Genomic DNA, 18,820 nt, shown 5'->3' with positions numbered 1-18,820 from the left:
ATCTGCATGTTAGCAATAAGCCCTTAATACAATCTAATATTTTCCTTCTTAAAAATATTAACATGTCTTTATCGTGACAGGGTAGACAAAATCTGACCGCCAGAGGCAAGGTGCCATGTTAGTCTTCTGAATTTGGTGAAAATCTTCCAAAGATTGACAGTACAAAAGAAAGAAACTGTCACAGTTCGAGAAATGTGTGTCTCCACAGGTCACTGTGCTTGGAAACTATAAACGGATGCCAGAAAAGCCAAGGAAATAGACATTAAACAACATATCAGTTTAGAACAAAATTGAAAATCATAATTAGCTTTGAATATCCAGGAATGAATATCTAACTGATACAAATAGCAGATGTGTCCATTCAAATGAAATACATTACTAAAAATCATCTAGAGCTCATTTTGATTATTGCTAAATAATCAACAACTAGTAATAAACATTTAAACTGTCTTACTATGCGGGGAATTCAAATCCCTACAATGTAATGCAGAGTGCATGCTAAATGGTCATGAAGGCTCTCCACAGCAGTATATTTTCACTGATTTTCCTTTGCATCTCATAGAGGTGTGCAAGAAAATTAGCAAAGTGCAGATACCAAAGTACCCTTAGATTGTACGCTCCCTTGAGTAGGGCCATCTCTCCTCTTGTTTCCACCACTTCTAACTCTGCTCTCCAGCTACCTAGCCCTCCTCCTCAAGGACCCTCTGCCCTCCGACCCCTCTCGCTTCTCTCCTCACCCCTCTGGGGGTCTCCCTGTCATCCGCGCCCTCCCTCTTGGGCTCCGTCATATGCGAATCTTCCCTCTCCCCTCCCTAGCTCTGCTTCGAGCTTACTGAGTTACTTTGCTTATTGTTTACTGTACCGTACTGTCTTACTGTTAAATTTGCTATATTACATTTGCAATGTATGACTTGCATAATTTATTTTGTGTTCACATTTATATATAGTTTAACAAATAAAATGGTAAAGCACATTTAATGCATATTCAATAAATTAATTGCAGTCATGGGAAACTTAATAGTTATCTCATCAACAGAGCAAACACACAATTAACTCTCAATGAGCCTGGTGTAGCCGTGAACAGTTTTTTACCCAAAAATCTTCAAAACTATGCATGAAAGAAATGTTAAAAGGCTGCATACAGGTTATAGTTGTCTTATGGTTGTTAGTACAACACTGAATGTTTGTTATAAACCTTAAACTTATAATTGTTACTACAACATTGAATGTTTGCTCATATTCTATATTTTTTTCTAATAATTTGTCCTAATTAACATAATGGGCCTGATACATTTAGAAAAAAATTGGGCATACGCAAGTCCGTCTTCAAATAGGATCTGATGTAAAGCATACTTGCCAACTCTCCTGGAATGTCCGGAGACTCCCGCATTTCGCAAGAGTCTCACGGACTCCCGGGAGAGTGTGGCAATCTCCCGGATCTGCTCACTTCCTAGTGAAGTGAGCAGAATTAAGTCCAAAACGCAGCGATTCACCAGGAATTGCTGCATCATCACGTCACGGGGTGGGGCCAAAATGACGCAATTTTCGGAGCCCCGTCCCATGCACGCCCACCTTCCCCGGCAGGCACCCGGATCATATTTGCCATAAGTTGCCAAGTATGATGTAAAGATAAATCTATTGATGGTCTAGGTCCGTTCTACTCTAACAGACAATACACCGAAGAATACGTCCAATATATATGTGGAATATAAAGTCCCAAATGGATGCACAGATAATCTATTCAATTAATGTCACCCTCTATAGTTATTAATCACAATTTTTTTTCCCCATAAATACATTTATTTGGATGTTATTATTGTGTACAGGGCATAAAATGCATTTTTACAGTTGCTCCTGTTGCAAACATATGTTCTAGCATACATATGTGACCATCATCATTAGTAATCAGTTCTTACACCAGACCTGTAGCTTCTGCAAGTGATACGACAGGAAAAAAGATACCTTTGAGATGCCCAAAGCTTGAATCAGACGCTTGAGTTTGGCACACTCTTACTGTATCTTGACTACATGCATACTTTCCCCTGCCCATTATGTCCCTGCAATCGTAGGCTGTAGTAAGGGTCCTTTGCGTTTGAAGATTAATTGGATGTTGCTGCATTCTCTGGCTTATGGTTTACTTTGGGCATGCGCAGAAAGAGATTTTATGCAAAATATGCCAAGTATCAGCATTTACATGCTTTAATGAATCAGTCCCAATGAGTATATAGGGTTTTGAATATAGCTATTTGACAGTGAATATGTGTAATTTACATAATTAGTCTCTAGTTCAGTACCTCGTAAAAAGCTATTAATTAGGCAATTTCAATGGATTATGTATTTTTTAACATTAATTTCTAACAATTAATAATTTAAAACTATTAGTGATATTGTTCCATTGTATTTAAATACAATTGGTATTTGTACTTGTAAGTTTTATTTTGTGGTGCTTTTGGCAATGATGAATTCTGTGCTGTCACCATGTCAACATTTAAGTACGTGCTGATTTACACCAATCGGTAACACATGAAGCCCCAAAACCTTGCATTCTTTTCTGTGCTTGCATCAATAAACATAACCTTCATGCTGTTGAATTGCAAAACCACACTGTCCTTGGCATTCTCCACAGTATTAAACTCATTTTGTTCATTTTGCAATCATTTTGTTCATTTTGTAATAACTTTTAGGTCTGTGATGTCCAAATTTCCCCATGCTTTAACTACACGGTTGTATGCATTAATTATGTAACGAGAACTACTCTATTTAACTTAATGAATGACTTAAGTGTGAGCAGAATATATAATTGTGTCTCATCGGTTACCCAAAAGTACAATGCTTTCTGGGTGGTATTATAATAATAATAATAATAATAATAATAATACATATTATCATCATCATCGTCATTCAAAGCCTATATATAAATTGAATACATATATTTTCATGTTAAAATCCTGCAGACACAATCAACAAATGTAAATAAATGTATTCTGAACATATTTACCTTTTATTTCTGTTGTCTTGTCTCTGAAACTAATTCACTATGCAACTTAAGAAGCTTTACCATGGTATTCTGGGTAATTCTCTAAACATTAGTACATGAATCCAAATTTCTGACTTTGAAAAGACTTCAGAAGATAATCATATCAAACTCAGTCCATGGATAAAAAGAAGGACAGGCGAATGTGCACCAGATAAAATAGTGTTTATTTATTTTTATTTAAATTGCCAGTCTCATCTACTTATTTTGTTTTAGCAAAGCATCCATTTTCATATTATTTTCTTATATTTAATAATAACATTAACACATTTCTAATGTAGTGATGCAGAGACAGGATTAACTATCTGCACCATTACTGAGCTCCATGTGATCTCAGGTTCCCTGTTGTGGACAACTTACATCCAGCAGGAGCTGAAATAGGAAAAATGTAATTAACCCCTTAGAAAAACAACAAAAAGAATATGACTATAAAAAGCTATCTGGGCTAGTCTATGCATTAAAAACACTGCGTTAATGAAATGTAATGTGAATGTAAAGGAGGGCTGAAAAGTTATCCCTCAGTGTAGCTACTTGATTATGGATAGCTGAATTGTTTCATATTTGCTAAAGAACGTGGTGGAGAATTTTCTTCCACTCCCATTAAAAATAGGTAAAGCCACATCATACAGTTCTGTCTTTTAGAGAATGCTTAGAATTGGAAAGATAATGACAGGAATGATAAATGTAAATGGCATGGTCAGGTTTCTGAACTGTCAATATCTGCACTAACAAGTACAGAGTGAAACAGGATAGAGAGACACAGTGACAAAACGATAAGGTGGTCTTAGGGGGGTGCAAGGCAAATTTAAACCAACTGAGACTTTATCAAATATTCTATTTATAGTTTCTCTTAAGCCCTCCTCCTCAGAGACAGTGTCCAATCAACCAGCTAAGCAGACACAGCTAATCAGTTAATTAATTATGATGATGATACACATGCAACACATTATAATGCAGCATTAGAATACATATATATATATATATATATATATATATATACATATATATATATATATATATATATATATATATATTTACACACACACACGCGCGCACACACACAGAGAGGGCTGGTAAACGGAGGTATGCCATAACGCCCCTTCTTCTACCTCTTCGATTAGAGAGATAGAGAAATATAATTTTAAGTTGCAAAATTACTTCATAGCATTATACTTTTAGGAGTAAATCCCAATTAGAAAATGCATTCATCGCTAACAGGGGGGTTGTATATACTTAAGTCCCACTTACATAACTACACTGCTGTCACAAATAAATCAAAGCAAATAAATGTAATAATAAGTATAGTACCCATGATAAACATGTAGATTATTAAAAATGTAGATCTCATATTACATTTTTTTTTATATTTATTTACTAATATAAACCATTCTGACATAAACTGCCAGTGTAAAGAAAGAGAAAACTATAGAATGAGGGTCCCCCGTTTCAAAGGTATTTGAATTAAGTAGCCTAGCGTGTCATTGGTAGAACAATACCATAAAAATAGATTTCTAAAAATGTTCAGAAAAAAGGAAGAATAAAATGAAATAAACAATACATATTGCAATTGTCTTTACAATAAGTGAAACAAATAAAACCTTCAAGAAAAATACAGAACAGCTTATAGTAAAGAGCAGCACAGAGCGAAACATTTCCATTGTTACAAGTATCTGTGACAATGGCATTGTTTCACTCTATGATGTAAATCCTGAAACCTTGGCTGCAAAAATAATTAATTATTGTAAAGCCAGTGAACTTCCAGTAGACCTAACAGAGACAGATAATTTAGATTGACTGGATAAAACATCTTACCAGGAAAATAGAAAACTCGGAGTGAGAGTTGCCAGAATGGAGTCAAGGAATATTTCTTATCTTAGCTCATTTACTTTACTACCGTGGACCCTTCGTCATTGGTTGTCCACACTTTGGACGTCATCTACATAGATTCTATGTTACCCTCAACATTCTGAGTTAAGGCTGTCGTCTTAAGAGTTGATCTAAGCTTAGAATCCCTTGTTTTAGAGTGTGATTACATATGGTTTATGCTAAGAGGAAAGAACATTGTATGATAATGAAAATCTGCCTTAAATGTCTATTTTCTTGGAAAGTGCGATATGTAAATAGGTACTGTAAAAGAGGTGAAATGTCTGTTTATAAGGCTGTTAATTTATTGATTGACATCAGTGACTAGGGTATGTGGGTACAGAGCAGATTGTCATTTCACAGTATGTAACTGTAACAGATATCTATAAATAAATAATAAATAGGCTTTTTATGGATAGTGTGTTTGGAATTCACATTTTGAGACCAAGTGGATAAAACATTCCTAAATCTGAAAAAAAAAACTAAAGATCAAATAGGGCTTGAGCACCATAGTGCCTAAACATCTGTATATGAATAAGTGGTGACCTCTGTACAGACAGTTTCATAATAAAATCTTATTTTGTATCATTACTGCAAGTCCTTGATAGATGGAATGTGCAGGCACATATATGGTTAAATACAATTTCGAGTTGTACAGCAGAAAAAGCCGTTTCACAGAGGTCAAAGTTCCAATAATACAATCTTCAAGTTGTATTTTTGCTTGGCCATTCCACAAATGGGTTTACTAATGCCATATTTGAATTATTTTTTAAGTAATCACGAAACCTCCATTACCTGAACTGTACTGAACTGTGCTGTTGGGGTCCGTGATAAAGTCAGATGTGGAAGAGGAACATGATTTTAATGTAGGTGAGAGAGGAGCTTCAGTTGAGCCTGCTTTTTGCTACATCATAAATTGGCACTGGTGCACTTGCCTTTCATATAACTATTGGTGCTTGTGCTTTCGCCAGTAGTGGTATTCAGCTTTGTAATTATGAAGGCCAGCATAGACTCTACTTGAACATCAGGCTGCCTGCCTGATTATATCAAAGACCTCAGCAGTGTGGAAGAATGGATTTCAAAGCGGGATGGACCCCTACTATCCAGGTAAGAAAATAATGGTTAAAATGAGGAAGATTTTAAGAGTAAACTAAAAATTCTATAAATAGCCAAACATACCAGATTTTAAAATGTAAGCAATTTAGGTTATACCTCAAAACTGCCAGTGCTGCAACCTATCCTGCCTTGGCCATGTTCTCAAGTAAGGGGCAGTTGACAGAACTCTTTCATTGCTTCTCTGCATTGTTTGGGGTCTCTGCTCCTCGTGAAATAATTTGCATTCCTTTGAACATCTTTATGACACGATTTTACTTATTTCCTCCATTTTTCCCTTTCAACACTATATAAATATATGTACATATATATATATATATATATATATATATATATATATATATATATATTATAACTAGGTATTGGAATCACTTATCGTATAATATATTATAGATTAGGAATCCAACATTTTTTAGTGTGGGCATTTACTAACGAAGGATGCTAGGGATGGATAAATAATAGTCTCCTTTCCCCTGTTTGGACAATTTGTGTGGGTGGCCATTCAGTATGTCCTATTCATTGTATTTCAGATTGACCTCTTGGTTCTGGGTGTGTGTATTATGTGTCCATGATAACTTCACTTACTGTGAAAACACATGCAATATGTAATTGGCTATAGGTGGGACAGGTACTTGTCAGATACTGTGGTGAAAGTCACATTGGAGTGGCTTGAATTCAAAACCAATAAATGTCCTGGAGGGGCCTAGTCAAATCCCACAATGGAAAATCATACAGAACCCACGGAATTGAACCCCCACAGACCTACTTCCACATTCTACCCACCAGGAAATACATAGCCGTATCTTTAAAAAGAGAGGTGGAAGAGTTCAAATGGGAATTGTAGGTATCTGACTATAAATAACAGCAATCGGTAAAATGGTCACCAACTACAAACAAAAAACTCCAGCAAGATAAATTAACTGATCACTAAAGTTAAAATGCAAACTCAATCTGTATACTCCCTTAATAGGCATATTGAAGCCTTGGATAAATGGAAGATGCACTAAGATCAGAGTAGAAGGTATAGACAAATCAGTTTAGATGTCCAGTAGACTCTGGCTAATTGTTTTAATCAGTTATTGGATGGAACTCCCTATTAAATTTGTGAGAGCCCAAGTGAAACTCCCAGTGACTCATCCAGAGATAGCATTCATTGCCTCCAAGAGTTACTTGTAGAAGAAGAAATAATGCATGGTGCTTGAAAGTCAAGATCTTTGCAGTTTCTTGAAATACAGCTACTGCTCTGAAATACAGCTAGACCAGGACTTGGCTCTTTCTTTACACTGACCCTGATGATCTCTGAGTGATGTACTACATTCTTGCAGCTATCATTTCATTTTAAAGTAATACAAATAAAAGATAGATTGGTTGTAGCTAAACCCCCGTAAAAAGGAAAAATGATGTACCCTGCTTTTTTACTTTTCTCATTAGTATATAAAAAAATCAATTTATCTTGGAATAAATCCATATATATTATTAATTTATATGTCATTTAATGTTTTGAATGGAAACATACTGTTATGGTATGGAACTCTGGAATTACTTTCTACATTCTACAAAACCAATACATTATGTTTTACATTGAAAGAAGAAAGTATTCCATTGATCTTCAACCAGCCATATACACTAGCGCCAATGCAATTTATTTTACTTCTAACTCAAAGGGTAAGATCAGGACATCAAGCATGTTAGTTACATTGAAAAACAACAATTCTGAGCATGAAGACATTGAAATGTATATTTTAATTAAATTCAATGCTCAGAGAACTTAAGTAGAGAACACAGTAAACGTATAATATAGTGTAGTCAGGGCTGGTGCTATAACATGCAATGCACAATGCCCTTCTTATGAACTTTTTTTAAAAAACTGAGTGCCAGAAGTGCACCTGCATTTCACTATGTGAAAAAGCTAGTGCTGCATATGCAGCCTTAGGTGTGGGACCAATAGGACCCAGCAAGCAGAGAGCATGTGCTTTCCTATTTGTCTGAGAAATCACACACCTATATAGCAGACATATTCAGCTGGTTAATACTTTTATTAAGCTGAAGAAGCCAGGACCCATTTTACAGAAATGGAGGAGCCCAGGAAGAAACTGTTTCAGCGTTCTGTTCCCAAGCTCCCCTAACAGAAGGTAATATGTCTGACATATTTAAGAGAAGAAGGTAAGGACTGTTTGAGCTTGTTAGGCACTAAATACATGAGACAGGGGATGGAACACACGAGACAAAGAATGTCAAGACCCCTGGGGGTGTGTCTATCAGATGAAAAGATAGCCTTTCCCCTCCGCCCAAAACACCCCTTTAATGTTGTGTGCACCTGCTCCAACATTGAATCAGCATCTGTTAGAGGAACATATCTTCAAACTGTCCCTCAAATCTAGACTGTACAGCCTAAATCGGGACTGTTGCAAGTTACGATAATGGCTTATTTATTTTAGTCCTCCTCCCCTCCCCTTTTGTCTACCTTGTTTTACCATGTTATTATTATTATTATTATTATTATTATTAAATTATAAGATGCCACAAAGGTCCCATACAAAGGGGAATAGAACAAAGTACAACAAATCCACACAAATAATATACTATCTGGAAAACATTTGGACATTTTCCATGATGCTCAAGAAAACAATAACAACTTGTTAAGAGGGAGACAGGGAATCAGACCAGAGTGAGACAAGCCTGTGTGCTGGAACATAGGCGCAATGAACATGAGAAAAAGTAGGAGAGACATAAAAACTAGGCAGAAGGTGACATTCAGGTGGACATGATTGGGGTAGGTAGGAAAACAGGAGGATAGAAAGCTTACTATCATGGTATGAGGAATGACAAAGCCTACCGAGTCAGGGAGATCTCTCATTAGGTTCAACTGGTCTCTCACTCCTAACCTCTTTTCAAAAGGAGAATCTCCGTTTTCCAGTTCTTCTCTATTCTGAGAGACATTCTATCTCTGTATCGGCCCTTTTAGACTCTGGGTCAGCAGGGAACTTCATTTCTGCTTCCATAATTTTGGATTATGACATTCCCACGATTCCCCTGGAACATCCAGTATGACTCACGGCCATAGATGGCAGCAAGATATCTGGGGGTTTGATTGTGCCCCAGACAGTTCCACTTACTCTTTTGATTGGAGCCTTACACAAGGAGAAGATTTCATTACTAGTAATTCCCAGGGCAATAAATTCTTTGGTCCTAGGCCTTCCATGGCTTCGCCTCCACTTTCCTACCGGGGATTGGCAAGCGGCTCAAATCCTTTCTTGGGGTCCACAGTGTCACTCCTATTGTCTAAACAAAGTAATAGCTCTCTGGTTCTCCTCTGTTTCTGCATTACCATCCTAGTACCAGGAGTTCTCAGACATCTTTTGTGAAAATAAGGTTAGCAAACTTCCACCTCATCATGTCTGGGATTGTGGTATTGAGCTTCTCCCTGGGAAACATATTCCTCGAGGTCGCATCTATCCCCTTTCTATTCCAGAGACACAGGTCATGTCAGAATATATTCAAGAAAATCTAAAGAGAAGCTTCATCAGGAAGTCCACCTCCCCTGCTGGTGCTGGGTTTTTTTTTGTAAAGAAAAAAGATGGTGGTTTCCGTTCGTGCATTGATTTTCGTAACCTCAATGCAATAACTGTCAAGAACAGTTATCCATTGTCGCTGATCTCAGAGCTCTTCAATCGAATTAGAGGAGCTACCGTCTTTTCCAAATTAGACTTAAGAGGGGCGTATAACCTCATCCGCATTAAAGTGGGGGATGAATGGAAGATGGCCTTTAATACTCATGATGGTCATTTTGAGTATTTAGTGATGCCCTTTGGGTTATCTAATGCTCCTGTAGTATTCCAGAACTTCATGAATGAAATATTCCAGGATCTTCTTTTCCAGTTTGTTGTCATATATTGGATAATATCCTCATCTTCTCTACGGATCTTTCTCCCATCTGAGACATGTACAGATTGCCCTTACACGTCTCAGGAAACATCATCTTTTTGTCAGTTAAAAAAATACCCGTTTGAACAATCACAATTACCCTTTTTGGGATATATTCTTTTGGGGCTTAACCTGCAGATAGATCCCGCTAAATTGAAAGCCATTTTGAAATGGCCAATTCCCGCAGGCTTAAAAGCTATTCAGCGGTTTCTTGTAATGTCTAATTACTACAGGCATTTTATCAAGGGATACTTTACTCTCATTGCCCCATTACTGCCCTTACCAAGAAGACTTCAAATCCTAAACACTGGCCCCCTGAGGCTATTAATGTTTTCAACCAACTAAACATGCCATTTTCCTCAGCACCTATACTGCGACAGCCAGATCCCCAGCGTTCTTTTTTCTTGGAAGTAGATGCTTCTACCTATGGCACAGGTGTGATCTTATCTCAACGGGGTCCAACTGGAAAATTGCACCCCTGTGGCTTTTGCTCGGGGATCAAGAATGACTAGCCATCAAACTTGCCCTTTCAGAAAAGCAACATCTTTTGTAAGGCGCTTTATTTCCTGTGACCATTTATACGGACCACAAGAACCTTCTTTACCTCTGTTCTGCTAAGTGCCTAGATCCCCGTCAAGCCAGATGGGCGTTATTCTTTTCAAGATTCAATATTAAGCTGACCTTTTGCCCCAGATCAAAGAATAAAAAGGCTCACGCACTTTCCAGATCCTTTAATTCAGACTATTAGAATTCGTCTGAAGAGCCTAAATCTATTTTGGACTCCAACTGCATCCTAGCTTTTACTCCTCTGGAAAGCCTTATGTGTTCTCCAGGTAGAACTTTCATTTTGCCTCATCTTCGCCCTAAGTTATTACGCTGGGCTCATGTCTCCCGTTTTGCAGGCTATGCCGGAGTCAAAAAGATGGGGGAACTTCTTGCTCGTTATTATTGGTGGCCTTCAATGTTGAAGCAGGTGAAGAACTTTGTGGCAGCTTGTTCGGTATGCACTCAATATAAGGTACCTCAGGTCAGATCTTTTGGTCCACTGGTTCCATTACCTATTCCTGATGTTCTTTGGTCTCAGCTTTCCATGGACTTCATCACTGATTTGCCTCCTTCCAGTTCGCATACAGTCATCTGGGTTATCGTGGATCGATTCTCCAGAGCAGCTCACTTTGGTCCCCTCAAGGGACTTCCGTCTTCCTTGCTGTTAGCAGATCTTTTTATCAAAGAAGTATTCTGGTTACATGGGTGTCCATTTCACATTGTTACTGATCATGGTTCACAATTTATTTCTAAATTCTGGAGGGCTTTCTGCACCAAATTAGGCATTAAATTGGACTTAAATTAAATTAGGCAACACAGTGGATTAGTGGTTAGCGTTCTGCCTCACAGCACTGGGGTCATGAGTTCGATTCCCGACCATGGCCTTATCTGTGTGGACTTTGTATATTCTCCCTGTGTTTGTGTGGGTTTCCCCCGGGTGCGCCGGTTTCCTCCCACACTCCAAAAACATACTGCTATCAATTGACCCTAGTCTCTCTCTCTCTGTTTGTCTGTCTGTGTGTGTGAGTGTATATTAGAGAATTTAAACTGTAAGCTCCAATGGGGCAGGGACTGATGTGAGTGAGTACTCTGTACAGCACTGCGGAATTAGTGGCACTATATAAATAGATGATGATGATGACTTTTCTTCAGCTTATCATCCGCAGTCCAAAGGACTTACTGAACGGGCTAATCAGGAACTCAAAAAGTACTTCTTCCCTGGGCAGAATCCGAACACAAACGACATTTCCATGAGGTGATTGCGAAATCTCCCATTTTTTATATGTACGGTCGATTCTGGCAGTTGGCACCCTCACACGTAACTCCACCCTCATCTGGGATCAGACAAAGACCAGTCTGAAGAACTTCTCCATCCGCTTCAAGGGAGTTTACGATAAGAAGAGACATGCAGTTCCTAAGCTGGTTCCTGGAGATGAGGTTTGGTTGTCAACCAAAAATATCCATCCCCAGTATGAACTTGGCACCTAGATACATTGGGCCTTTTCCCATTGCTGAGGTTATCAATCCAGTAGCCTACAGGCTTAAACTTCCGTCCTCCCTTCAAATTTCCAATGTTTTTCATATTTCTCTTTTGAAGCCACTAGTTCAGAACCAATTTTCTACTTACAAGAGGCCTCCACCTCCAGTTCTTTTGCAAAGTCAAACTGATACGAGGTTAAACAGTTACTAGATTCTTAAATATCCAGAGGTTCTGTCCAGTTTCTGTTGATTGAAAGGGATATGGCACAGAGGAGCGCTCATGGATTAATACTTCTGAAATTCACGCTCCCCGATTATTCAGTTTCATAAGAAGTTTCCCAACAAACTCTTTTAGGTTGTCCGGAGTCAATGACCGGGAGTACTGTAACGAAACTCACCTGTCACTCATTCTAGTGCTGGACTTGCAGTGTTGTGATCGGCTATCACGTGCGATTTTATGATCGTCTCTCCGATGCAATCACATGTTCAGGTCTCCAGGGTGGGAGTTTCAAACCTCCTCCTATTTAAACCTGCACTGACACTTGCCTGGTGTCAGTGCAGCTAGTTTGCTGTGCCTCTGACTCCCTGTTGTTCTCTGTTGTTACCTTTAACTTTGGATCTCCGGATGTACCAGTATCGCCTGTCTGACCGAGTCTGTGGAACACCCTGGTGTACTTTATTGCCTGAACCATGTACCAGTATTGCTTCTCTGACCAAGTCTGTGGAACATCCTAGTGTACTTCATTGCCTGAGTCATGTACCAGTCCTACTTTCTGCCTGATATCTGTGTACCAGTTCCCGGCTTGTCAGACTACTCTCTGCCTGATATCCGTGTACCAATTCCTGGTGTGTCTGACTACTCTCTGCCTGATATCCGTGGACCAGTTCCCGGCTTGTCAGACTACTCTCTGCCTGATAGCCGTGTACCAGTTCCTGGCATGTCTGACTGATCTCTCTGCCTGATATTCGTGTACCAGTTCCCGGCATTTCTAAATACTCTCTGCATCACTTCGGTCCAGCTGTCCTCCTGTGGACTCCTTTCTACATTCTATCCAACAGCAGGATCCACAGTTCTCTCAAGATCTCCTCCTGTGACTCGGACCTAGTATTACATCCTGAGGCAATCCTTAAGGGCCGCGACCTGCGGGTTCCTGGCAGCAAAGCCCATCCCACCTTGCGGCGGTTCTTGGTGAACACCGGGGAATCCGTTAAACTCTGCACCTCTGGTCTGTGTAACAGATTCTGGATACTATATTACTAATCTTGATTAGCGCTGGCTTACCTGAGGTGCGGAGTCTAACGATCTCCCCGGTGTTCACCAAGAACCGCCGCAAGGCGGGGTGGGCTTCGCTGCCAGGAGTCGCAGGTCGCGGTCCCCAGGTTCGCCTCAAGATGTAGTACAGCGGAGTGAAGCGGTGGTAGCGGAGTCAACGAGCCGGTTCGGTACACAGGAATGGAGTCAGGCAGAATCAGAAGGCAACTCGGAGTCAACAAGCCAGGTTCGGTACACGGGTCACAAGAATAGGAGAATGGTCAGCAAGCCGGGTCGGTACACAGGGAATAGAGAGCCAGGGAAGTCAAACAGGCAGAGATCAGCACACAGGAGACTCAGGAACAGGAAGACACTGCAATCCACGAAGAGCAGGAGCCAGGAACAGGTAAGTGTTGCTCTGACACTCAGCGAGTGTCAGAGTGAGGTTTTTATGCAGAAGGGGATTCAAAATCCCCGCCTCTGGGTTGTGGTCATGTGACCGCCTCCGGGTGCGGTCACATGGTCCTGAATGCGGAAGTGCGGCTGGACGGAGCGGCGGGGATAAGGTAAGTCCGTAACAGTACCCCCTGCCATAAAGGTGGACTCCGAACACCTAATAGGGTTTCAAAGGAAATTTTTTATGGAAGGATTTAAGTAGACGGGGAGCATGTAGGTCAATGGCTCTTACCCATGAGCGCTCCTCAGGGCCGTAACCCTTCCAATCCACCAAGAACTGTATGGCACCTTGAACTTTACGAGAATCTAGGATAGTTTTAATCTCGTATTCCACTTGATCCCGATCCACAGCAGGAGGAGGAGTTCTGGATGAGGTGGAGAATCTGTTGGTTACCATCGGTTTTAACAAGGAGACATGGAAGACATTGGGTATGCGTAAGGAGGGAGGCAGACTCAATCTAAAGGCTACGGGATTAATAATCTCAGATATAGCAAATGGGCCAATAAACTTGGGAGCAAATTTTTTACTGGGAACCTTTAAACGAATGTTCTGGGTGGATAGCCATACCCTGTCACCAACTGCAAAACTTGGAGTCATTCTTCTCCTTTTATCGTAGAATTTTTTGGAACGAGTAGTTGCTTGTTTTAAGTTTGTCTTGGTTTGTTCCCAAATATCAGAGAAGTTACGAACCAGAGAGTCCACTGCTGGAACTTCAGAAGATGAGACTTGAGAGAAGGTGGGTAGTCTAGGATGGCAGCCATACAGGACAAAAAAGGGGGAGTTAGAGATGGCCTCATGAAAATGGTTGTTATGGGCGAACTCGGCCCAAGGGAGAAGGTCCACCCAGTTGTCTTGGTTACTAGAGATAAATATTCTTAGAAACTTCTCTAATTCTTGGTTGGTTCTCTCAGTAGCCCCATTGGACTGGGGATGATATGCAGAAGAGAAGTCAAGCTTGATCCCGGATTTATTGCAAAAAGACCGCCAAAATTTTGATATGAATTGTGATCCCCTATCGGAGACAATATGTTGAGGACAGCCATGGAGGCGAAATATTTCTTTAATAAAAATATCGGCTAAGGAGGAGGAAGAAGGAAGGCCTTTGAGAGCAATAAAGTGGGCTGTTTTAGAGAAGCGATCCGTGACCACAAGCACTACAGTACAGGATTTGGAAGGGGGAAGGTCCGTGATAAAATCCATGGAGATCTGTGACCAAGGGTAATCAGGAATGGGTAATGGGAGCAAGCATCCATAAGGCTTCTTCCTAGAGGTCTTGTGTTGAGCACATTTGGAACAAGCAGCAACAAATCTCTTCACATCCTCCAGCAAGGAAGGCCACCAGTAGCTTCGGGACAATAAGTCCCAGGTCTTGCGAATGCCAGCATGCCCAGAGAAGAGTGAGTGATGAGCCCAGTGAAGGAGCCGGGTGCGTAGATGTGGCAAGATGAATGTTTTGCCTGGAGGACAACCCTTTTTTAGGTGTGTAGCTGCCAATACTTGACATGGATTTACAATGAATTTCTTATCTTCCGAGGATTCCATGTCAGCTGGATCAAAAGAGCGAGATAAGGCGTCTGCTTTCGTGTTCTTAGATCCTGAGTGAAAAGTGATGTTGAAATCAAAGCGTGAGAAGAATAAGGACCACCTTGCTTGACGAGGATTTAGACATCGGGCAGTGCGTAAGTAAAGCAAATTCTTATGGTCGGTATATATGGTGATAGGGAATTGCGCTCCTTCTAGTAAATGTCTCCATTCGGAGAGAGCCAATTTGATGGCCAGGAGCTCTTTGTCGCCAATCCCATAATTCCTCTCAGCAGGTAAAAAGCGACGGGAAAAGAATCCGCAGGGATGAAGTTTTCCAGAAGGACCTCGCTGTGATAGTACGGCTCCTGTGCCAACAGAAGAGGCGTCTACCTCCAGGACAAAGGGACGAGAACAATCTGGCTGTTGAAGAATGGGTGCGGATGAAAAGAGAGACTTTAATAATATGAAGGCTTGGATAGCCTCAGAGGACCAACTACCAGCATCAGCAGATTTGCGGGTCAATGCTGTGATGGGAGCCACGAGAGAGGAGTACCCCTTGATAAATTGACGATAATAGTTGGAGAATCCTAGGAAGCGTTGAGTGGCTTTAAGGCCTGAAGGTTGGGGCCAGTCAAGTATGGCTTTCAATTTTGTGGGATCCATCTGTAGACCGGTGCCCGAAATAATATATCCCAGGAAGGGAATTTGTTTCTGCTCGAAGGTGCATTTCTCCAATTTGCAAAATAACTGATTTCTTCGGATACGAGAGAGGACCTCCAATACATGAGTACGATGAGATGCTAGATCTTGGGAAAAGATGAGAATGTCGTCCAAGTAGATGACTACAGATTGGTACAAGAGGTCTTGAAACAGCTCATTCATAAAGCTCTGAAATATGGCTGGGGCATTGCATAGCCCGAAAGGCATGACCAGATATTCAAAGTGGCCGTCTCGGGTGTTAAACGCCGTCTTCCATTCATCCCCCTCCTTAATGCGTATAAGGTTATACGCTCCTCTGAGGTCAAGTTTAGAAAAGATGGTGGCACCCTTGATCCGGTCGAATAGTTCAGAAATCAGTGGCAGTGGATACCGATTTTTAACGGTAATGGCATTCAGGCCTCTGTAATCAATGCAAGGGCGGAGGCCCCCATCTTTCTTTTTTACGAAGAAGAAGCCAGCCCCAGCTGGGGAGGCAGACTTGCGGATGAAGCCCCTGTTTAGATTTTCTTGGATGTACTCCTCCATAGCCTTAGATTCCGGGAGGGAAAGGGGGTAAACACGGCCCCTGGGAATGGGTTTACCAGGTATCAGATCAATGCCACAGTCCCAGATTCTGTGAGGGGGAAGTCTAGTGGCCTCTTGTTGACAGAAAACATCAGAGAAGGTTTGGTATGGCTCAGGCAGGAGAGTCACAGGAAATTCTTGGGTACGTCTGGGACTATTCGGGGGAACCACTCTCTGTAGGCAGCGAGAGAAGCAGGACTGTCCCCAGGACAATATGTGACCAGATTTCCAGTCCAAGGTGGGAGAGTGGGCACGAAACCAAGGAAGTCCTAAGATGACTGGGTTGGTAGATCTTTGTATTACTAAAAAAGAAATCTTCTCCCGATGAAGTGCTCCTATCTGAAGTAGAAGGGGAATAGTGCGTACCAGGATGGACCCCTCAGGGATTCTTCCCCCATCAATGGCCATCAGAGAGATGGGTTGTTCCAAGGCTTGTGTGGGAATAGCGAATTGTTTAACTACTGTGGCGGAAATGAAGTTTCCTGCGGCTCCGGAATCCAGAAGAGCCGACTGCGGGAAGGTCTTTTGTCCTAATTGAAGGGAAATGGGAATAGACAGGCAATCATTACTATTGGGAACTGACTGACACTGAGAAAAGAGGCCCAACGACACAGCTCCAGAACTCGTTAGGCCCTGTCGTTTCCCGAGCGTTTGGGACAAGAACTCAGAAGATGGCCATTCTCTCCACAATATAAACACAGCTTGTTCCGAAATCTCCTCTCCCTCTCTTCGGCTGATAAGCGGGTCCTCCCAAGTTGCATGGGCTCTTCAGGGGGAAGAACAGGGGTTTGGAAGTTGGGGGCTAAGCGAATCATGCTACGCCGCGACTGTTCCTTCTCAGAATTACGTTCCTTGAAACGCAAATCAACTTTGACACAGAGGGAGATAATGTCGTCCAAAGACGTAGGGAGTTCCTGGGATACCAACTCGTCTTTGATTCGGTCTGAAAGGCCCTGCCAGAATGTAGCTACTAGAGCCTCATCGTTCCAGCGAAGTTCAGAGGCCATGGTTCTGAAGAGGACCGCATACTGCCCCACAGACTGGTTTCCCTGGCGGAGACGTAGTAAGCCGGAAGCGGCATTGGACACCCTTCCTGGCTCATCAAATATTCTCTTGAAGGTGGACAAGAAGAGGTTGAAGTTATGTAGAATGGGGTCGTCCCTCTCCCACAAGGGGGAAGCCCATGCTAAAGCTTGACCGGACAATAACGAAATCACATAGGCCACTTTCGTTTTTCCGGAGGGGAAGTTCCCAGGTAGAAGCTCGAATTGTATGGAGCATTGATTTAAAAAACCTCTGCAATTTTTAGGGTCTCCATCGAACTTAGGTGGGTTAGGCAACCGTAGCTGCGAGGAAGAAGCTGCTGCTGCGGCCTGAGGTACAGGGGCCACTGCCGGCCCAGGTGATCCACCAGCCACTAGGGTGTTCTGGACAACATCCAAGCGAGTGGATAGACTATTGAGGAATTTTAAAAGTTGCTCTTGGTTAGTTTCTTGTTTATCCATCTTTCCTACTAAATGCTCCAATAGATCTTTAGCTGTGGTATCCATGGTCAGAGCAAACTGTAACAGATTCTGGATACTATATTACTAATCTTGATTAGCGCTGGCTTACCTGAGGTGCGGAGTCTAACGATCTCCCCGGTGTTCACCAAGAACCGCCGCAAGGCGGGGTGGGCTTCGCTGCCAGGAGTCGCAGGTCGCGGTCCCCAGGTTCGCCTCAAGATGTAGTACAGCGGAGTGAAGCGGTGGTAGCGGAGTCAACGAGCCGGTTCGGTACACAGGAATGGAGTCAGGCAGAATCAGAAGGCAACTCGGAGTCAACAAGCCAGGTTCGGTACACGGGTCACAAGAATAGGAGAATGGTCAGCAAGCCGGGTCGGTACACAGGGAATAGAGAGCCAGGGAAGTCAAACAGGCAGAGATCAGCACACAGGAGACACAGGAACAGGAAGACACTGCAATCCACGAAGAGCAGGAGCCAGGAACAGGTAAGTGTTGCTCTGACACTCAGCGAGTGTCAGAGTGAGGTTTTTATGCAGAAGGGGATTCAAAATCCCCGCCTCTGGGTTGTGGTCATGTGACCGCCTCCGGGTGCGGTCACATGGTCCTGAATGCGGAAGTGCGGCTGGACGGAGCGGCGGGGATAAGGTAAGTCCGTAACAGTCTGCTAGCGCTAATCAGGATTGATACAGGTACCCTGACCAGGCACCCCATAACCAGGCACTGAATTAAGTCATAAAATATTCAATGTAAGCTAATAGTAACTCAAATATCAGCCAATAATAGGTCCAGGTTATACAGGTTATATTTGATACAATTCAAGCAAACTTAACCCATACATC

General features: G+C 41.7%; 1 protein-coding gene across 1 annotated transcript in view; it reads right to left on the bottom strand.

Moving 5' to 3' along the window:
* TMEM132D (transmembrane protein 132D) overlaps positions 1 to 18,820 on the bottom strand; it is a 779,572-nt gene that overhangs the window by 544,411 nt on the left and 216,341 nt on the right. The window lies entirely within an intron of this gene.

Source organism: Mixophyes fleayi, chromosome 1 (genome assembly GCF_038048845.1).
Source record: "Mixophyes fleayi isolate aMixFle1 chromosome 1, aMixFle1.hap1, whole genome shotgun sequence".
Classification (NCBI taxonomy): domain Eukaryota; kingdom Metazoa; phylum Chordata; class Amphibia; order Anura; family Limnodynastidae; genus Mixophyes; species Mixophyes fleayi.
Note: the sequence above shows the minus strand (reverse complement) of the source record. Positions and strands in the feature narration are given on the sequence as shown.